Raw genomic sequence first — 17689 nt, forward strand, 5'->3', positions numbered from 1 at the left:
AACCCATTCTTTACTTCTTTTATCCCGTTGTCTAACTCCTCAAAATTATTGTCTAACTTCCCAATTTTCTTGTCTAACTCCTCAAAATTATTGTCTAACTTCTCACTGGTACCCCTCGCTTCGTCCCTCATTACCCCCATTTGGTTTCCCATTACCCCCATTTGGTTTTCCAATCGCTCACTATTCTTTTCCATAAGGGCCGTCATTTGTATAAAAAAAAGTTCCAATCTTCCCAGCGGCGCTACTTCGGTCGCGGGCACGGTGACCAGCGAGGCGCCATTTTGCGCGCCCGCTTCTTCGTGCGTGACGGCGCTATTTTGCGAACCTGCCGCCCTCACTGCTTCGCTCTCCTCCTGTCCCTCATTTTGGTCCTGGATCGACCCTACCTCACTCTCCTTTACCGGACCCCAGCTGTCTTGATCCGCCATAGCGCGACTTTCAAAATTCGGTTTTTATTTTTTTATTTTCGTAAAACAAATTGAAATTTCGCCGTTATAATTTCGCGCGGGAAACGCGCTCCGAATCGATTTTCCCTCCCAAAATTTGGGCCTAACTAATTTAGTCCCGGGTTCGAATTCCACTCCTCGACACCAATTGTTACAGACGTGGCTTGGATGTTATTTCCCGAGCGGTTTTATGGTATGACCACGTCTGCACAAGTTACCCGATTGTGCCCGAACGTTGACTAATAGCGCTATGCTAGACCAATGAAGGAAAAAGAAGACACACGGCTGGAATTAATACGACACGACACCAGGGATACGGTTCTCAAAGGTTGTTATTACAATAATGCGGAAGGTTTAGATTACAGGGACAAGAGGGAAACATAGGAAGGTGGGCACTTAAACACGCTTATATTAACCCCAACAGACGACAAATAAACGGGACAAGGCTCACTCACACGGGGGTTTGATTGCAACGAAAGCGGGTAGCGATCGCTCCAGGTGCACCTGGGCTCAGGGCAGGATCACGTACGGTCCAGTTCGGTCCAAAGATGCGGGGAGGTATCGTCGCGCTGGGGGTGGCGGTGGCTTCTCTCTCCAAGCTGAGGCGCATCTGACGTCACGTCCGGCAAGCGGCTGCGTATATCCGGCGGGGAGTGACACGCCCTCGGCTCGTTAGCTCCGCCCAGATGGAATCGGTCCGCCCTTCTTATTGGGTGCGGGGGGGGGGTTTACCAGGCTCCGCCCTTGACGAGGAGCTGACAGCCAGCCCCTTCGTGGTAACCCCGTGGGGCGCATGGATAATGGCGGCTAACCGAGCCGGAGGGAGGACGCACACTCCCCGCGCGCGCCGTTGTTGTAGTTGTTGTTGTAGCTGTAGTTGTTGTTGTTGTTGTTGTAGCTGTAGTTGTTGTTGTTGTTGCTGTAGTTGTTGTTGTTGTTGTTGTAGCTGTAGTTGTTGTTGTTGTTGTAGCTGTAGTTGTTGTTGTTGTTGTTGTTTGGGGAAGAAGATGGGAGGAGGTATGGGAAGGTCCTAAACTCACTACTGGTGCCATATAATCACATTCTGGTGCAACGAAGAGTCATAATTAATGGAAACGAGGCCTTAACTGACATAGATTAAGAATAACTAGGAAGATGTCCGAAAGTTGTCTACGTGTGGTGCGGTGGACCTGGGCACGACATTTAATGGGGGAATAAGGGAAAGGTCGGCTCTACTGATTGTTATTTACATGCAATGGGACTAGGGAATGGGGGATTGGGGAAAGTTGGGGAGTATTGGAGAAAATAGGGGAATATTTACAAGCGGATATGGAGGCCAAATTCCATATTCGCAACAATATATATATATATATATATATATATATATATATATATATATATATATATTGTTGCAGATCCCCAACGTCGGCCTTCCCCTTATCAAGGGGGGATTAATCCCCTTGTCTTTTTACTAGCCGACGCGATCCGGGGCTATCACGTTCCTTCCGGTCGGTGTTAAATAGGGTTGTAAGCCGAATTAGTCTTATTACCTAAGTACTAACAGCGGCCGTGAAGCAAGGAAATAACCCCACCCGAACCACGGTTTCAGTGGACATGCCAAGCGATTAGCGAGCCGCGATTCGGGCCGTTAACCGGAACTAACCCGATTGGAGCGGTTCCTAATCGTGCCACGTTTACCCAATTGAGAAATCACTAAGACGGTCGAATTGAGAGGAAAACAGGAAGAACAGGGAATTTATTACACTTTGTACAAGGAAGGAGAAGGAGAAACAATGTACAATGAAGAGGAAGAAGCAGATACACAGGGCAGCCTTATACAGTCTTACTTATCCCTGGACATGGGCCCGTTCGCACTCAGACTCACTCTCAGACTCACTCACACGGGGTTGTAGATGGTCAGGTTGAGGGTCCACCGATGGCGTCCACAGCTCGCTCCGGTCCCCGACTCGTACCACGAAGCAGCTGGCGATGGTAGACGGTAGACGGCAGGCGAGATCGTCCCGTGTCGGTGGCGCGGATCGGACAATTACACTGGGGGGGATCGGTAAGCTGGCGATTATACTGCTTACGTAATAGTTGTACCGGTGCCTTTATACGCGCTCCCGGTAACGCTAGGTACAATGCGCCACTTCCCCAATGATGTAACCAAAGCGCCTTTCCACACAAGTCCTCACAAAAGTCCTTTGACACTCCTCTCCTCATAACTCAGCTCAGGAACTTGACAAGCGCCTCTCCCTTCTCATCACTCGTTCAACAGAGGACCCCGGCTCATAACTCGTTCACAACCCAAGCGACTCTCCCATCATAACTCGACGAGCACCTCTCCCTTCTCATAACTGAAGTCCTGCGACCTCACGAGCGCCTCTCCCTTCTCATAACTCGTCACAGCGCGCGTCCCTCCTCATCACTCTAGCCCTTTACTCGAGCGCCTGCCTCTCCCTTCTCATAACTCGAGCTCAGCGCTTTCCTTGGGGATCTGACTCAGCGCATGTCCTCCTCATAACTGAGGTGTGGGCCTCGCGCAACGGGTTTTATTGCCATGCCTAGCGAACCCTCTGGAATCTCTAGCCACACCCTGTTGGGCGATGTCGCCTCAGCCCTGATTGGTTGTTGGGGTCTTACCGGCTCTGCCTTTGATGGCTGCCTGACGTGGCCACACCCCCACCCTTGCGCTCCCCACTCTTTTCGGGCCTTACTTCGTGGCATTTGGCTGGTTTGAGTGAGCAACTGGCAGCTAACGCTGCCGGCCCAACGTGAGGGGCAATGGGGTGCAGACAGGATGGTGTGCAATGGAGTCGATTGGAGGGAGGGCTGCAGAATGAACGGGGCCTACTCTTATTTGTTTTACACAACTCAGATGATAACTATTGGAAATGGCCTTATCTCACATATACTAAGAAATAACTAACGTTCTAAGGTGACCTACGTGTTGCTTGTGGCCTAACTATGGGGTGCAACCTTTAACCTTTAATGATGTTACCTGTGTGGGTTCTCAAAACCGCAACACTGCACCCCTCCTTTGCCAGGCTAGTCCCCGAGCCGAACCACATACCAGTGAGGACGGCCGGCTTCAAGCAAGGGTCAGGACTACCTTTTAAATTAGTGTGACACTCAGGTGTGGTTTTCCCTCTACATTTAACCTAACACCCTGAGTGTGACAGTTTTAAACACTAGATATGTCCCACCTGCTGCGTTGTGTACTATCTAACTGACTCACGCCCACAATTAACCGAATTACGGAATTATTTCCAAACTACACATAAAGCCGGTGGGGAGCATGTTATTTACAAGACTACTAATTATTTACAATACTACAACCCAGGACCTGTCTTTTGTGGGGAAAAAAAAGGAATTTTGAGAAGAGTAAACACTGATTGCACTGCACTGCACCAATACACCATACACCCATATGCACACAAATAAAAAAAATGCACAAAAAGCACCATCACCAAAACAAAATGCACAATCATCACAAATGCACAAAAAACATTTCAAATTAATCAGTGAGGATGTCTTGTGCTTGGCTGCTGGGCCGATGGATCTTCTTGCTTCGTGTTCTTCGGTGTGCCATCGTTAAACGTAATGTCTTCTTTCCCTGACACAGCAAAGACTAATAAAAAGGCACAAACCGTGTCCGCTTTTTATTTTGGCCAGCAGGGCCAGCTTAGGTGGTCCGACTGCATGGCATTGGGGCCACTAAAACAACAGTGGTCCGCAGGGCAAGGCAATGTTTGCCGTGATTGTCTGCCCAGGCAAAGGTGCCAGGCCACAGAACGTGTGGTCCATATGGTGTACTGGTGCAGGCAGCAGGCAGCAGGGGGCAGCACAAAGGTGCAGCCGCACCGCTCAGGGCACCTGCACACTCCCCTCAACAAAAGGTAATGGGTCCATGGGTGGGGAGGAAAGACAAAGCAGAGGTTAACGAGGGACAAGGGCGCAAGGTTACACACAATACAAGGCAATGCAACATGAGGGGCGCGGGAGAGCGAGCGGAGAAAGCTTGTCCCGACTCGTACGTGACCCCCCATGTCACCTACTCTACCCCTGCCCTTCCCCATATTTACAATTTACAAATTCCGTCTCTACCGTCTTGTCTCCTATATCTCCCCCTAAACCAAATTCGTTTCCCAATCCCTCCCAAGAAGGAAGGGATGGAATCACACACCACAATGTCACACTTACGTCGAGATGCGTCTTACATTCCAAATCGTTGCAAAAACCTGGTGTGGAGTTCTACCACCTCAGTGAGTGGATGTGGATGGTGCGAATAGATTTTCATCCTAACTATCCTCTAATTGACATTAACACAGTTTACACTACCCGGGGTCTTGCCCTGCCAATCCAATGGGCCATCTTTACTCTATGTGGTTCTAAAAACCAATTCCCATTGACCATACTGTGGTGCCTTCCAATTTGGGGTCTCACTCCCCCAATTTTTCCTACTGTGCCCTTGCACAATTTCGGGGCTGGGTCGTGTGGCTCTACCAGCAGGTCTACCTACCTGCGCACCTCCGCCACTGAAGTCGCCACCCGAGCTTGCCTAGCTCCTCAACTACCCTAACCTGGGGAAGGCCCTCCTGGCTCTCTCACCCCGTGATGCCATCTCTGGCATTGGGCTACCCGGGTCCTTCTCCTCGGATCCTCGGGCCCCGCTGAACTCTACTTGAACGCTACCTGGCTCCCAGAGCCTACATGCGGCCTCACCTGGCCGACAGACTACCAGTGGTGGAGTGCCCCAATAACCATACCTCCCAATTAAGCCCACACACCCAGCCATCTCCATAGACTTATGCACCCCTCAAAGCAACAACTTGCTACTATCCGCACCACAGATGTCAATATCCAACAATTTACCTACTCCCTCTACCTAACTTTAAACTACCCTCCCCGCGTATTCGTGAAGGGGTCCATCTTCCTCCATCCACTCCTTCGCACCATGCACTCGACACCACTCATTCCACACTACTCACTCCACACCATTTATTCCACACACCAATTATTCCTCACACTGTTCTTCACTTGCATCCCATGCAAGCCAATCACTCAATACACTTACACTTGTCCACAATACTCCATTCATACACTTTTACACACATACACATCATTCTCGACCATGCCTCATTTCCTCACGCTCACCACCAAGATTCTCATTCTCAATGCCTCATTTGCGCCCAAAGCGCATCCTCGAGCTCATACACACAGCATCATTTAATCTAACTATTTCCCTCTAAAACTCGTGCTTTCCGTCTTCCCTTACACTAACTAAGCATTTCCCTTACACTAAGCACTCCCTCGTCATTAACATCAACCTAATCTCTCTACGTCCCCACTACTTGTACAATGTCTCTACTTAAATCTCAGTCTCCCATGGTCATTTCTAAGTCCCTAACAATTATCCTAGCCCGCCCTGGCTAGTTCACACTGCCAACCCCCATAAATCTACTGCTCCTTTGCCCCAAATAGTGAATGGTAAACTACCATTCGCCATCATCGCTGCTATTACTACTCGTCCACTATTCTCGAGCCTCTCCGGGCAGCAATCCATTGTCATTACAGCTCGGCTTCGCAAAGCCGAGCAATGCATACTGGTGGTCTGTCTCCTGTTGGTTGGGTCCGTCCGCCATTTTCGATTCTGGGGAGGAGGCATACTCGGACCGAGGTTCCAGGCGCCATCCCGGCGCGGAGCCTTTCGGTCTCCGCCACGATGACCCAACCTCCCCCGGTCGGAGCACCGCGCCCGCCAGGGGGCGAAGGTCCAACCTGGCCGACCTCCCCTGGAATCGTGCCGTTTGCCTCTTTCGCCAAGGCGCGGCACCGACCATACAGGGCGGGGCCCGGCACGAATCATGCACGGCCCTCCTTGCAAGAGTGCCGCGGCAACGATCCCCGCCGGCTCCCACAGCACACAAAGCGCACCACGCCCCGAGAGCTCGCGTCGGCTATCTGTTGCACTAAACGCTGCCCCGGTTTGCGTCGATGCCCGAGTCGCATTCTCACACCATGCGACCCTTTCCATACTCACAAAACGCGGCGTTCCAGTGCCGCCCATACATTCCACACATTTCGTGCATTCTAGTACGGCACGCTCTCGGGCATTCTCTTTTCTCGCACACTCAGGTACACACCACACAGGCGCACTCATTCCTTCCACACACTCCATTAGTACACATTCTTGCGCACATCCTGGCACACTCATTCCACTCGTGCACTCCATTACATCCTCTGTAACAACCATGGGTGTGCACTCCTGCATACACCCACTCAGCGCACACCTACCCACGGCTGTGCAATCCCCTGCTGCACACCCAATCATGTGCTCTGGTGTGCATCCTCGCACACTCTCTCCATCCACCTCACACTCTGTGTCGCACTCACTTTCACTTTCACACTCTGTTTCACACTCGCGCTTCGGCGCACACCTTCTCCTCACACTCGCGCCATTCACTCTTGTACAGCGCACCATGGACCTTCCACAAGCACCGGGTGACGTCGGGATCCCAAGCGCGTGAAAAATCCTTTCGCACCAAACACTTTCGCGCCAAACCTTTTCACGCCATACACCATCCTGCTTACCTTCGGGATCCTCTTCTCCTCCCGACCCTGCAAATCTTTATTGGGATTAACAAGTACGGCATCACAATGTGAACACGGACTTTGTGCAAATTCCATATTTTCCTCCGACGATACATTCACTCTTTCTCCCGTCTCTTCAACCCCGATTTCAACTATAATTATTTCATTTTCTTTTTCCTCGACGACCCCCGGCGCTAATAAAATGTTCTCTTCTACTTCGGCGGTCGTCGGCTTTTCCATACCCCGTGTCGCGATTTCTACCCTGGTCCACTTAACTGCGCTTTGCTCCACCTCACTTTCCACGTGCTTCTCAAATCACGCTACCCCATCGCATACCAATGTGCCTTTTCCGCCCGACCTGCAGTCTATGTCCTTCCCCATTTTTATTTTTTTTCCGCCACTTATTCTGCTTCCACACCCTTTTAACCCGTCTTTCATCCCTTTCATTCGATTATCTTGGGTGCCCATTCTGTTTTCCAACCCCACTAACCCCTCGTTCATTTCTCCCATTTGGCCGCCCACGTCCTTCAATTGGCCCCCCAATTTGCTTTCTAATCCCCCAATTTGATTTCCCAATTGCTCCCCCATTCTGTTTTCCATTCGCTCACTATCGGCCCTAATTTCTCCCATCTCCTTACTCAATCCCCCAATTTGGCTTTCCAATTGCTCTCCCTGAGCTTTCGTCTCTTCCTTTTGGGTTTCTAATTTGCCATTTATTTTATTCATTTCATTCATGAGCTGCGCCATGAAGGCTTGCATGTCGACCACCCCCATTTGCGCAGCGGGCGCGGCCCTCGTCGCCATGTGCGAGGCGCCGCCATTTTGTTCGCCTGCAACCCCGACTGCTGCACCCTCATTAACTGCATCCTCCATTTCTTCCAATTGTCCCAATTCTTCCCGGGGGTCCTGGGTTGACTCTAACTCCTCCTCATCTACCCCCACCGGCATCCGACCGCCTTGGCTATCCATGGCACGATTTAATTTAGATGTTAATACAATTTCGGCCGCTCGTAATTTTGAGTGCGTTAGGCGCACTTCGGGTGAAATCCTACTCCCGACACCAATTGTTGCGGATCTCCAACGTCGGCCTTCCCCTTATCAAGGGGGGGATTAATCCCCTTGTCTTTATACGAGCTGGCGCGATTCGGGGCTAGCACGTTCCTTCCGGTCGGTGTTAAATAGGGTTGTAAGCCGAATTAGTCTTATTACCTAAGTATTAACACCGGCCGTGAAGCAACGAAATAAACCCACCCGAACCACAGTTTCAGTGGACACGCCGAGCGATTAGCGAGCCGCGATTCTGGCCGTTAACGGGAACTAACCCCATTGGAGCGGTTCCTAATCATGCCACGTTTACCCAATTGAGAAATCACTAAGACGGTCGAATTGAGAGGAAAACAGGAAGAACAGGCAATTTATTACACTTTGTACAAGGAAGGAGAAGGAGAAGCAATGTACGATGAAGATGAAGAAGCAGATACGCAGGGCAGCCTTATACAGTCATACTTATCCCTGGACACAGGCCTGTTCGCACTCAGACTCACTCTCAGACTCACTCACACGGGGTTGTAGATGGTCGGGTTGAGGATCCACCGATGGCATCCACAGCTCGCTCCGGTCCCCGAATTGTACCACGAAGCAGCTGGTGATGGTAGACGGTAGACTGCAGGCGAGATCGTCCCGTGTCGGTGGCATGGATCGGACAATTACACTGGGGGGGGATCGGAAAGCTGGCGATTATACTGTATACGTAATAGTTGTACCGGCGCCTTTATACGCGCTCCCGGTATCGCTAGGTACAATGCGCCACTTCCCCAATGATGTCACCAAAGCGCCTTTCCACACAAGTCCTCACAAAAGTCCTTTGACACTCCTCTCCTCATAACTCAGCTCACAAACTTGACAAGCGCCTCTCCCTTCTCATCACTCGTTCAACAGAGGACCCCGGCTCATAACTCGTTCACAACCCAAGCGCCTCTCCCATGATAACTCGACGAGCGCCTCTCCCTTCTCATAACTGAAGTCCTGCGACCTCACGAGCACCTCTCCCTTCTCATAACTCTTCACAGCGCGCGTCCCTCCTCATCACTCTAGCCCTTTACTCGAGTGCCTGCCTCTCCCTTCTCATAACTCGAGCTCAGCGCTTTCCTTGGAGATCTGACTCAGCGAATGTCCTCCTCATAACTGAGGTGGGGGCCTCGCGCAACGGCTTTTATTGCCACGCCCAGCGAACCCTCTGGAATCTCTAGCCACACCATGTCAGGCGATGTCGCCTCAGCCCTGATTGGTTGTTGGGGTCTTACCGGCTCCGCCCTTGATGGCTGCCTGACGTGGCCACACCCCCACCTTGCGCTCCGCCCCCTTTTCGGGCCTTACCTCGTGGCATTTGGCTGGTTTGAGCGAGCAACTGGCAGCTAATGCTGCCGGCCCAACGCGAGGGGCAATGGGGTGCAGACAGGATGGTGTGCAATGGAGTCGATTGGATGGCCTACTCTTATTTGTTTTTTACACAACACAGGTGATAACTATTGGAAATGGCCTTATCTCACATATACTAAGAAATAACTAACGTTCTAAGGTGACCTACGTGTTGCTTGTGGCCTAACTATGGGGTGCAACTTTTAACCTTTAATGATGTTACCTGTCTGGGTTCTCAAAACCGCAACAACATAAATATATATGTATATATATATACAGTATATATATATTATCTATATATCTATATATATATATATATTATCATTATCTATACTAGGGCATGCCCGTACTATATATATATCTAAAATTATATCCCCCCCCCCCTCTATTTACATGAAATGGTTTGGTCCATTCGCAAAGCCAAAGCGAACGGCTTGCGAGTACGGTGACAATCCCCCCCCTCTATTTACATGAAATGGTTTGGTCCAAAGCGAACGGCTTGCGAGTACGGTGACAATCCCCCCCCCCCCCCCTCTATTTACATGAAATGGTTTGGTCCAAAGCGAACGGCTTGCGGAGTTTGGTAAAGAAATCGCCATAGCTCGGTAACTAGTTGTCCGATTAATTTAAAACCTTGAAAAGGCACATCCTCGGGTCCCCAGCAATATACCTGGCAAGTTTCAAGTATATCGGACCGGTAGTTGTCGAGAAACAGCGGTCGCATACACACACACAGACACACACACACACAGAGATTACTGGAATTATATATATATATATATATATATATATAGTCACGTGAAAAAGTAAGTACACCCCATGTAAAGTTTTGACATTTTTCAACATATTTCAACATACAGCTATTTGATCTTCATTTCAACAATATTGATAGATAAAGGTGATATAATATAACAAATATCATGAAACATTTACATTTTGTAGTCCATTGTATAATTTAAATGAACATAAATGCAAATTTCGCATGTGGAAAAAGTAAGTACACCCCCACATTTATCACTGCTTCAATAACTAAAATTAGAATTAGGTGCACCAGCTCAGGTGCAAATGATTAGAACATCGTTAGAGAGGATCTCAGAGGAACCTGTCTTATTTAAACCTCAGACATTTAGTTTGGTTTGCTCTTTGTTGTTGAAGTGTGAGGCGTCACCATGACTGGATCAAAAGAGCTCTCCGAGGCCTTCAGAAAGAAGGTTATGGATGCCTACGAGTCTGGGAAGGGATTTATAAAGATCTCCAAAACAATTTGAAATCAATTATTCAACTGTCCGGAAGATCATCTACAAGTGGAGAAAATTCCAAACAACCGCCAACTTGTTCAGGCCAGGCCGCCCCAGCAAGTTCAACCCGAGAGCAGACCGCAAGATGCTGAAAGAAGTCTTGAAGAACCCCAGAATGTCATCACGGGACCTACAGGTAGCTCTTGCCACTGCTGATGTCAAAGTGCACGAGTCTACCATTAGAAAGAGGCTGCACAAATTTGATCTACATCGGAGGTGTGCCAGGAGGAAACCTTTGCTGTCCACAAAGGACATCAGGGCAAGACTAAAGTTTGCCAATGAACACCTCGGCAAAGACCAGCACTTCTGGAATAATGTGCTCTGGACTGATGAGTCAAAGGTGGAGCTATTTGGCCACAGTACCAGAAGACATGTTTGGCGAAAACCAAAGACAGCATTTGACCACAAGAACCTGATACCAATTGTAAAGCATGGTGGTGGAAATATTATGGTTTGGGGCAGCTATGCTGCATCAGGGCCTGGGCAGCTCACCATCATAGAATCCACTATTAATTATTCATTGTACCAGAGGGTGCTTGGGGATAATGTGTGGCCAGCTGTCGGAAAGTTGAAGCTCAACCGAAGGTGGACCTTGCGACATGACAATGACCCTAAACATACCAGTAAATCCACCAAGGAATGGCTGAAAAGAAAGAAATGGAGGGTTCTGGAATGGCCAAGTCAAAGCCCGGATATAAATCCCATCGAGATGTTGTGGGGGGATTTGAAACGAGCTGTGCATGCAAGAAACCCCTCAAACATCGCACAGCTGAAAGAATTTTGCATGGAGGAGTGGGCAAAAATTTCTCCCAGTCGATGTCAGAGACTGGTAGACAGTTATAAAAAACGCCTACTTGAGGTTGTTTCTGCCAAAGGGGGCAATACCACCTATTGGAGCCAAGGGTGTACTTACTTTTTCCACATGTGAAATTTGCATTTATGTTTATTTAAATTATACAATGGACTACAAAATGTAAATGTTTCATGATAGTTGTTATATTATATCACCATTATCTATCAATATTGTTGAAATGAAGATGAAATAGCTGTATGTTGAAATATGTTGAAAAAGTCAAAACTTTACATGGGGTGTACTTACTTTTTCACGTGACTGTATATATTCCACTGTGGGTTATGCTGCGTGTAAGTTCTCACATTGCGATCTAAATAGTAGTATAGGGTTTAACCCCGTTTATCAGTTTAACCCCGAAAAGCAAATTAGTCGTATTTGGGGACCTAAAGTGAGCTGAAAGATTTCATAAGATGCAAAGCAAGACTGCAAAACCCATAGTACCGTACTGATGATGCAAATGATAACTTTTTCAAATTTGGTAGATAAATTCAAATGTTTACTTCATTTTTGATTTTGTATTTCATCTAAATTCCCTTTATTATAACCATTTGCACTTCTAATTACAGCATAGATCAAAATAGCCTTACAGGCCAAACCAAGCTGCACAGGAATGATCCCTCTTCCTTTATATTTTTGTGCCAGTTGAGAAATCTGCATGTGTCATCTGTGTGGCTCTGATCTTGGCTTTACTTGTCCATCTCTGAAGTCATGCCAGTTGTGTTGCTATGCTGTGGTTCTCGTTGCTTTTAACCGTAAACCTCTGTGCTTGCAGTTTAATGTGGTTCTAATAGGTATGGTTACTGTTATACGTTGTACTATGTATGGTCACTGTTACAAAAATATGTCATGTGTCAGGCTGTGTCTCAAAATCTCTTCAAATTCCCGGATTCCATCTACCTGCCTTGGAAAGGCAGAAACTCCATTACACGACATCCTCTGATATGGGGTGAATATTCAGCTCATTCAAGCACTCAAGATGAGAATATATATTTTTAATAAAGGTATATTGGAATATGTATATAAATATATAAATGTGTAGCTTATGTGCAAAAAAGTACAAATGCCATGTATTTCCATTAACCTCTAAAATATACAATGCTTCTTGTACACTGTACAACTACAAATTTTAATGTAATGTTTAGGCACTAAAGTGTTAAAATTAGCCGATATTTTGGCAGCTGCCATGGAGAGGAAATAGAATGGAATTCCATAACTGCTTGGGTGAAATAAAATCTTGTTTTCTGCCCACGTGCGGGTCGAAGTGTCCTGTCGTGGCACAACCTCGAGCTTTAATTCACCAGGTCAGTCTTACATTATATCAACTTCCTCGGCCTGATATTGGAATCCATTCAAACCGGCAGCTTCTGCAGCTGGACTGAAAATGACTGTTATATCGATACGGTTATTGCCGTGCTTGTGCGAGTGCATCTCCTGATCCAGAGGGAGAATATTGTGGCGGACACGAAAGCTCACTGGCGTGAGGGCATCACTCCGCGCACCAAGTGGGCGGCAGCCACGCCCGAGGGGTAGGCGTGGCCGCGGGATATACACCGGGCGCGCAGCCCGGAGCGCTCCAGTGCTACAGTCGAGCTCTTATAATAAAGACTCTTGAACTTACCGCGTTGTCCACTTCCTCCTTGTTATACAAGTAAGCGCGCGTAGCACCGCGCTTCATTGGTGACCCTCCGACGTTCTGGTCAGCCGTCGCTGACCACCCGAACCCGCCACAGCAATGCCAACCAACGCGGTCCACATCAAACTCCCCGAGTTCTGGGAGACACAAGCCAAAGTTTGGTTCCTGCAGGCAGAAGCCCAGTTCCGACTTCGAGGCATCACGGTGGACGAGACCAGGTACTGCCACGTGGTCGCCTCTGTGGAGGAATAATTTCTACTCCTGTTCTACTATTAAAACTTCAAGAAACTCGTTTTAGCAAAATCAATGTTTTATTCACTTTTGAGAGTTTTGCTGTATTCTACTAAATGTACTAATTAGATATTAATGACGTTGTCTGCCGGTCGTGGCTGTAGCTCCTTCTGTAGGTCTTTTGTTGAACCTCGTTCAGTTGTTGACCAGTCTCCAGTTGGTTGATCAGGTCAACTGGTCTTCAGTTGTTCACTCCTCTTCAGTCACTCTCCCAGTCCACTGCTTCTCCGTCACTCTCCCAGTTCTCTCTGCTTTCTCAATCGCAACTTTCTCTTGGTTTTAAAGGCCCAGACTCCTTCATTCAAAAGCCTTATTTGGCTCCTTTGGCGAGCTTTCTATGTTGGGAGACTGAGAGCACTACATTATTTCTGTTCAAGAGGTCAAATGCTCTGACCTGCTGAGGGGGAATTTGCAGCCTGTGTTCCATCTATGGAACACAGGTTAAATATTGATAGACACAGATGGCAGTCCAAGAGCGGTACACATTCTGTCTTGAATTATATTGCTCTTGTCCTATGCTCTTGGCTCATTTGTAAAGTAAAACATAGTCCACTTTACACAAGATCACATTGAGATATATTCTAGCAATATTGTCAATAAGAATATTTATTCCCTGACACCTCCCTCGGGCCCGGCACGGCCGCCCGCGTCGTGTCGGTCCTGAGGAACCCACCGGCCGACGGCAGGTACGAGGCGATCAAGCGTCTCCTCCTCGCCACGTTCAGCCTCACGGTGGATGCACGGGCCGACCGCCTCCTGGACCTCCCCGAGCTCGGTGACACGCGACCGTCGGTCCGCATGGACCATATGCTGTCGTTGATGGGCGACGAAACCCCGAACGCTCTATTCCGGGCGTTATTTCGACACCAGCTGCCGGCACGAATCCGCCTCGCGTTGGCCGGTTCTGTGACGACGGAACCCCGAGCTCTCACTGCCGAGGCCGACAGGTTCTTCCCAGCTTTGGACGCGCGGGCGAGTTTTGGCGTGGCCGTCGCACATCCCGAGGCTGACCCTGATGCTGATGCACCACACCTCGTGGATCCCGAGGCTGATGCACGCCGCGTGGCCGCCGCCACGCCACGCCCACCACCACCACGAAAACCACGGCCTCCGCCTTCGCCGCAAACCTGGTGCCATTTCCACGTCAGGTTTGGCCACAAGGCGAGGAATTGTTGCCCGCCGTGTTCCTTCGGCAAGTCGGGAAACTACAAAGCCGGCGCTCGGTAGCGGCCCTGAGCGTCGGCCATTCCGGCAGCCTTCTTTTTATAACGGACACCTTGTCCGGGTGCCGTTTCCTATGTGACACGGGGGCACAGGTGAGCGTTATCCCTGCCTCTACGTCCAACAAGCACACCGCGGGCCGGGGCCCCGCGTTGCTTGCCGCGAACGGAACACCCATACGCACATTCGGGAAGCGCTGCCTCTCCCTGCGGTTCGGAAGGCAATGCTTCACGTGGACGTTCGTAACCGCTAGTGTCCCCATGACACTGCTCGGTGCGGACTTCCTCTGTGCACACGGGACACGGGTTGTTGGTAGATGTGAAGAACAGACGTCTCGTCCAGGCTGAAACATTCAGCTCGCTTGCTTGCATGCTGAGCAGCTAGTGAGCGGCTCATCGAGCGGCTCGCCAAGCTGCTTGCTGAGCGGTTCGGTCCCGGCGAGGTTAGTTTGTACGCTTCCGGCAGCGGACGACTTCACCCGCCTCCTCGCCAGCTTCCCGGCCCATTTTGCGGGCCACCTTCTCGGCGGGGGCCGTCAAGCACGGGGTGGAACACCACATCCCCACCGCCGGGCCACCGGTCTATGCCCGGGCATGCCGCCTCGAGCCGACGAAGCTCGCGGTAGCTAAAGTGGAGTTCGCTACGCTGGAGCGGCTCGGCATCGTGCGGCGCTCCGAGAGTGCTTGGGCGTCGCCGCTCCACATCGTGCCCAAGCCCGGTGGGGGATGGCGACCGTGCGGGGACTACCGGCGCCTCAACGACGCCACCACCCCCGACCGCTACCCCGTCCCCCACATCCAGGACTTCTCCGCCCGGTTGGCGGGCATGTCCTTCTTTTCGAAGGTTGACCTCATACGCGGCTACCATCAGGTCCCCGTCAGGCCGGAGGACATCCCAAAGATGGCGGTCATCACGCCATTCGGACTCTTCGAATTTCTTCGGATGCCCTTCGGTTTGAAAAATGCGGCTCAGGCGTTCCAGCGACTAATGGACAGCGTCTTGCGCGACTTGGATTTCGTCTACTTGTACCTGGACGACATCCTCGTTGCCAGTGCGTCCCACGAAGAGCACCTACACCATCTCCGCACGCTCTTCGAACGTCTGGGCCAGCATGGCCTCATCGTGAACCCCGCCAAGTGCCGGTTCGGCATCGCCGACATCGACTTTTTGGGGCACCGCGTCACCAGGCACGGGGCCGTCCCCCTACCGGCCAAGGTGGAGGCGATGAAGGGGCTTCCGCGCCCCCGTACGATCAAGGGGCTCCAGGAGTTCCTGGGCATGGTAAACTTTTACCATCGGTTCCTGCCCCGCATCGCCCAGCTCCTGCGCCCCTTGCACGAGGCTATCCGAGGGAAGCCGGCAAAGGTGACGTTACCTGGACCGAGCAGATGGACGTGGCGTTCGCGGGCGCGAAGCTCGCCTTGGCTAACGCCACCATGCTCGCGCACCCGGCGCCCGATGCACCGATCACCCTCACCACCGACGCCTCGGACTACGCGGTGGGCGCGGTGCACGAGCAATGGGTGCATGGTGCCTGGCAACCGCTGGCATTCTTCAGCCGGCAGCTTCGCCTGCCCGAACGCCGTTATAGTACCTTCGACCACGAGTTGCTCAGGCTTCACCTGGCGGTCAGGCACTTCCGCCATCTGCTCGAGGGCCGTGCGTTCACGGCCTTCGTCGACCACAAACCACTGGTCTTCGCGATGGGCAAGGTCGCCAAGCCGTGGTCGGCCTGGCAGCAGCGTCACCTCTCGGCCGTGTCCGAGTACACGACGGACATCCGGCATGTCGCGGGGAAGGACAACCCGGTGGCGGATTGCCTTTCCCGGTCCGTCACCTACGCAGTCCACCTTGGCATCGACTATGCCCGGATGGCGGCGGACCAGGCCGCTGACCCCGGCGTCCAGGCCTTGCGGACCGCCGTCACGGGCCTCCGCATCACCGAGGTGCCGTTCGACGGCGCGGGCACGGCCCTCTTGTGCGACGTCTCCCTCGGGCGGCCTCACCCCATCGTGCCCGCGGGCTGGTAGCGCCAGGTTTTTGACACCATCCACGGCCTGTCCCACCCGGGCACGAAGGCCTCCCAGAGGTTGGTCGCCGACAAGTTTGTCTGGCATGGCCTCCGGAAGGCCGTCCGCGGCTGGACCAGGACGTGCCTCGCGTGCCAGCGCGTGAAGGTGCACCTGCACACCCAGGCCCCATTGGCCCCGTTCACGATGCCGGAACGAAGGTTCGACCACATGCACGTGGACCTGGTGGGACCTCTGCCCCCCTCACGGGGTTTCACCCATGTCCTGACAATGGTGGACCGCACCACCCGGTGGCCGGAGGCCGTGCCTTTGGCGGCGACGATGGCGGCGGACGTCACGCAGGCGTTCATCGCCACCTGGGTCGCCCGGTTCGGCGCCCCCTCGGACATCTCGTCCGACCGCGGCCCCCAGTTCACCTCGGAGCTCTGGGGGGCGGCCGCGCGGGGGCTCGGGGTCCAGCTGCACCGAACCACGGCCTACCACCCCCAGGCCAACAGCCTGTGCGGGCGGTTCCACCGCTCGTTGAAGGCCGCGCTCCAGGCCAACCTCCGCGACGGCGGCTGGGTCGACAGGCTCCCCTGGGTCCTGCTGGGCTTCCGGACGGCGCCCAAGGACGACCTGCGCGCATACGCGGCGGAGGTGGTCTTCGGACAACCGCTGCGGGTGCCGGGCGAGTTCCTCCCCGACCCCATGGCACCATGGTCCGCGGCGCAGGAGCACTCCGCACTTCAGGAGACAGCCCGGAGGTTCGCCCCGGTGCCGACGGCGCACCACGGGCACCCGCCTACGCACGTCGCCCCGGAGCTTCGCACCGCGGAGTACGTCTTCATCCGGCACGACGCCCACCGGACACCACTGCGGCCCCCGTACAACGGGCCTTTCCGCGTGCTGGAGACCGGGGTGAAACATTTCACCTTGGACATCGG

General features: G+C 51.9%; 1 protein-coding gene across 1 annotated transcript in view; it reads right to left on the minus strand.

Moving 5' to 3' along the window:
• Window positions 1-17689, minus strand: part of LOC144891773 (uncharacterized) — a 469129-nt gene that overhangs the window by 386820 nt on the left and 64620 nt on the right. The window lies entirely within an intron of this gene.

This window comes from Myxine glutinosa, chromosome 4 (genome assembly GCF_964187855.1).
Source record: "Myxine glutinosa chromosome 4, kmMyxGlut1.1, whole genome shotgun sequence".
Lineage (NCBI taxonomy): Eukaryota > Metazoa > Chordata > Myxini > Myxiniformes > Myxinidae > Myxine > Myxine glutinosa.